The sequence below is a fragment of the Hemiscyllium ocellatum genome, chromosome 20, assembly GCF_020745735.1.
Source record: "Hemiscyllium ocellatum isolate sHemOce1 chromosome 20, sHemOce1.pat.X.cur, whole genome shotgun sequence".
In the NCBI taxonomy this organism is placed as follows: Eukaryota; Metazoa; Chordata; class Chondrichthyes; order Orectolobiformes; family Hemiscylliidae; genus Hemiscyllium; species Hemiscyllium ocellatum.
In genome coordinates, this window is record NC_083420.1 from 60475698 (window position 1) to 60481362 (window position 5665).

A 5665-nucleotide genomic window follows, 5' to 3' on the forward strand; every position below is an offset into this window, starting at 1 on the left:
CCCCCCCTCATTCTTCTAAATTCCAGTGAGTAGAAGGCCACTTGATCCAGTTTTTCCTCATATGTCAGTCCTGCCATCCCGCGAATCAGTCTGGTGAACCTTTGCTGGACTCCCTCAGTAGCAAGAATGTCCTTCCTCAGACTGGGCGACCAAAACTGCACACAATATTCAAGGGAAGGCCCTGTATAACTGGAGTAAGACATCCTTACTCTGATACACAAGTCCTCTCGTTATGAAGGAGAGCATGCCGTTAGCTATTCTCACCACCTGCTGCACCTGCATGTCAATATTCAGCAACTGTTCCACCATGATACCAAGGTGCACTTCACTTTTGCCTAAACTGCCACCATTCAGATAATAATCTGCCTTTGTGTTTTTGTGACTAAAGGTGATAACCTCACATTGATCCACATTGTATTTCATTTACGAAGTATGTGCCCACTCAGCCAGTCTGTCCAAGTCACACTGAAGCCTCTTAGCATCCTCCTCACAGCACACACTGCCACTCAGCTTCATGTCATCTGCAAATTTGGAGATATTGCATGAAATTCCTTAGTCCAAATCATTAATGTACATTGTAAATCACTGAGGTCCTCGCACTAAACCCTGCTGTACGCCACTTATCACTGCCTGCCACTCAGAAAAGGGCTAGTTTATTCCTACTCTCTGCTTCCTGTCTGCCAACTGGTTCCGTCACCATGTCATTACCTCCGATACCATGACCTTTAATTTTCTTTAATAATCTCTTGTGGAACCTTGTCAAAATCCAGATGCACAACATCCACTGATTCACCATTCTCTATCTACTGGTCACATCCCCAAAAAATTCCAGAAGGGTTGTGAGCATGATTTCCCTTTCGTGAATCCATGCTGACTAGGACCGATTCTGTCACTGTTTTCCAAATGCTCAGTTATTGCATCCTGAATGGTTGACTCCAGCATTTTCCCCACCATCGATGTCTGTCTAACTGGCCTATAATTCTCCATTTTCTCTCTCCTTCCTATTTTAAAGAGTGGGGCTATATTGGCAATCCTCCAGTCTATTGGAACACTTCCAGAGCCTACAAAACATTGGAAAATGGTCACCAATGCAGTGACACATGGAGCATGAAATGTTTCGCAATCCATGGATTATGTTCCTGGCAAAGAAGATATTATATGACTGAAAGAAACAGAGAGTGGTACTAAAATAGAAAGAGAAAGCAGGAGAACCTCATCAGATCTGGCAGCATCCTTGGAGCAAGAAACAGAATTAATGTTTGGAATCGAGTGTGACTGGAACAGCCCTAGCAAGATATATCCAAGGGCCCTGAAATAGGCTAGAGGCAAAACTGTGGGGGCTCTGGCTGATATATTTGAATCATCATTAGCCACAGGTGAGCTCCCAGAAGATTGGAGGGTAGCAAATGTTGTGTATTCATTCAAGAAAATCTGCAAACAAGAACCTGGGAACTATAGATCAAAAAGTTTAGCATCTGTGGTAGGTAAGTTACTTGAGAAGACTCTGAGGGATAAGAAATACATGCATTTGGAAGGACAGGGTTGGATTAGGAGTAGGTGGCATGTTTTTTTGTGTGGGCGCTCATGCCTCACAAATTTATCAGAATTCTTTGGGGAAATGGACAGGAAGGTTGATGAGGGCAGGACGGTAGACATAGTCTATTTGATAGGGTTCCACATGGTGGCTGCTCTAGAAGATTATGGAATCTGAGGGGAGCTGGAAAGCTGAATACACAATTGGCTTGATGCTCAAAAGCAGTGGGTAAAGTGGAAGGGTGCTTATCAGACAGGAAGTCTGTGACTAGTAGAGTGCCTCAGGAATCAGTGCTGGGCCCATTGCTGTTTGTTATCTATATCAACAATCTGGCTGAAGGTATACAAGGCATGATTACTATATTTGCAGATGACACTAAAATAGGCAGCATTATGGACTGTGTGGAAGGTTATCAGAAACGGGAGCAGTACTGTGATCAGCTGGCAAAGTGGGCCAAGAAATGGCAATTGGAGTTTAATATAGATAAGTGTGTGGCCTTGCCTTTTGGAAAGTGAAATCAAGGTAGGAGTTTCATGGTGAGTGGTCGGACCTTAAGGGGTGTAGTGGAACAGAGGGATCTTGAAATTCAGGTGCATGGTTCCCTAAAAGTAGAGTTACAAGTAAACAAGGCAGTGAAGAAGGCATTTAGCACACTAGCCTTCATCAGATAGGACATTGAATATAGAAGTTGGGAAGTTATTTTGCAGTTATATAGGCTGTTCATGAGGCCACACTTGGAGTATTGTATTCAGTTTTGGTCACCTTGCTATAGGAAGGATGTTATTAAACTGGAAAGAGAGCAGACGAAATTTACAATGATGTTGCCAGGACTCAATGGTCTAATTTATAGAAAGAGGTTGGACGAGCTAGGACTTTTTAGAGCACAGGAGACTGAGGGGGAATCTTACAGAAGTGTACAAGATCATGAGAGGCATGGATAGGGTGAATGCACTCAGTCTTTTTCCCAGGGTTGAAGAATTGAGGACTAGACGGTGTTAGTTTAAGGTTAGAAGGGAAAGAAAAACAGAGATCCTGATGGGCAACTTTTTTCCCACAGAGGGTGGTAAGCATATGGAATGAGCTGTCAGCGGAAGTGGTTAAAGTGGGTATACTAACAACGTTTAAAGCCATTTGGACAAATACATGTACAGGAAAAGTTTAGAAGGATATGGGCTGTAAAATTATGGTTTTATGATGTTGACAGAAAGGGGTGATGCACAAGTGGAACAAATGTTGAGGGATCCCAGAACAACAGCCAAAGAGATAAAAGGTAATGTGGTGGAAAGAATGGAAATGTAAATTGGGAGGAAATGATAGGTGCAAAAAGGAGAAAATATGCCCTCACTTGTGTACAGACTATCAATTACATTTATTTTCCCTTGCTCCTCATCTGACAACAGCATTAAAAAAAAATGTCCGTCCCATTCATTCCCAAAAGAAACCGTATTGGACTCCTTTAATATTAACTCTGTTCCTCTCTCTTTGATGCTGCCAGATCTGCTGAGTTTCTCCAGCACTTTTTTAAAAGATTTCCAGCATCTACAATATTTTGCTTTTATCTGAGCGAGGAAGAGATTACTTGGATAACTCTAACAATGAGCTAGCATGGGTATAATGGACCAAATGGCCAATTTCAATAAGATTCCATGATTCTGGGTCAGATGAGGATATGATGTGTAGCTTACATCTTGCATGTTAGCCCAGCACAATTTCAATTACGTAACTTAAAAAGCAGTAACTGCATCCAAGCAATTATCACCACACCATTGTAGAATTTCACAGGAAATCTCTGAACAGATATTTAATACTTTGATCCAATGTGACAGTACTGGGCTGCTGTTTATATAAATAGACTTTTGGGGGTATCAGCTTGCTCTGACACTGCATCATTTTGGCAAAACATCTTCTGAGAATGAAATCAATCAGTGGAAAATACTATTGAGCCAAGGAATTTGTAGTTGTCAACTGTTAAAAATTTTAAGCATCAATAAGAATTTGACATTCAAAGCAATGGTATTATAGTAATCCACTCATATGTAGTGCTCAGCAAAGCCAAATCTACAGAGTGGAAAATGTGAATAGACATTAGGACAATAAAATATCTCGGAGGGATAAGCTTGACAGCGATGTGTCAGGCGAAAACAGCTCACCCAGCATGTCTGCAGCTTTGATTTAATTCAGACACAGTGTTATTACAGGATGCACACCTATTCTGTGCTCAGAGAGAGCATCACTGACCAATCAATCATGGTTAATGCATACAGGAAGACATTAGTTTAAAAAGATGACAAGCCTCACTCATGGTTCAATTAACGATGCACTATCTAGTGCCAAATTGTACTCTGCAAAACACCCAACTCTTGGCTTTATTTCCCTTATCCATGCTGAGTGAGCTGATGTCAGTGGTGGTGAATATGGTAGATAAGACAGCCTCTGTGGCTGCAGGTTCGTGTTCCTGACCACTATTCGAAAGAATGTTGCAAATATGTGGGCAAAAGTGAGGACTGCAGATGCTGGAAATCAGACTCTAGAATAGAGTGCTGGACTATTGTCCGAAACGTCAATTTTCCTGCTCCTTGGATGCTGCCTGACCTGCTGCGCTTTTCCAGCACCACTCTAATCTAGACTGTTGCAAATATGTGTCTATGTCAGGATATTCAGCCTTGACTGGCTCAATGGTCATATTCATCTCCTGAAAAAAATAGACTTGCATTTATATCGCTTCTTTCGTAACTTCAGGACATCCCAAAGTACTTTCCTATCAATTGGGTTCTTTTGTAATGTCATAATTGCTATAGTTAATGGAACAGCCAACTTGTTCACAGCAAGGTTCCACAACTCAGCAATTAAACAGTCAGCAGAATGTAATGAGTGTTTTTTTTTGTGCTTTAGGATGCCAACGGCTACTAACATGTGGTTGGGAAAATTTGCTACCACCAATTAAGTTATAATGGGATGATGCAGTTTTTTGCATTAGGTACAAGTTACATCAGCAAGACGGATATTATTAAGGTAATGAGGATCCCTCGGATATGGGGGCATGTAAGATCTAAAATTGCTCTGTTTTTCTTTTACCCAGTCTCCAACATTACCCTCTTAGAACCATATTCTTGTACAATGTCTTTCACTATGCCTTATTCCCATAATTATTGCATAATGCATTCATGTGTACAATTACATTACTCCATCATCCTCCAAATCTCTGTCTTTACAAAGTCAAACAATCTGGAGGTTTCAGGATTCTTCTAGAATATGTTTTCTTCGGTCTTGGAAATTTGGTTGGTCTTTTGCTTAAAGGCTGTTGATCTTGATTTTGTCAAGTCTTTTGACACTGAGGGACCTCAAAACTCCTGGAACTTCTTTGCTGAGTGTATCATTTCTGCTAAACCAGAATTTCATTCATGAACCTATCTGGAGGATCCTTAACTTCCTGAAATGCCCTTTAGACCATAAGACATAGGGGTGGAAGTAAGGCTATTCGGCCCATCGAGTCAACTCCACCACTCAATCATGGCTGATGGGCATTTCAACTCCACTTACCAGCATTCTCCCCGTGGCCCTTAACTTCTTGTGAGATCAAGAATTTATCAATCTCTGCCTTGAATACATTTAACGTCCCGGCCTCCACTGCACTCTGCGGTGTACAGATATACTTTGTATTGTCTACTGAGATGAGGAATTTGCTCACATGTCTGTGGGACCTTTAATCTCATGAAACTCCTTATGGAAGACAGCTACATTGTTGATACAGAATCCCAGATTTTGCAGTATCCCAGATTTCACAATCAGTCAGTTTTTCTTAAAATATCCTTATTCTGTGGAGGTTGATCATTTCCCTTCAATGTTGGTTCCCACAGAGTTTTAATGCAGCCCATCTGTGGTCAGCAAAGTTTTGGAAAGACTTCTGAGGGATAGGATTTATGACTATTTGGCAAAGCACAGTGTGATTAAAGGCTGTGCCTCACAAATCTTATTGAGTTCTTTGAGGAGGTGACAAGACAGGTTGATGAAGGTTGAGCAGTGGATGTTATATATATGGACTTCAGCAAGGCATTTAATAAGGTTCCCCATGGTAGGCTCATTCATAAAGTCAGGAGGTATGGGATACAGGGAGATTTGGCTGTCTGGAAT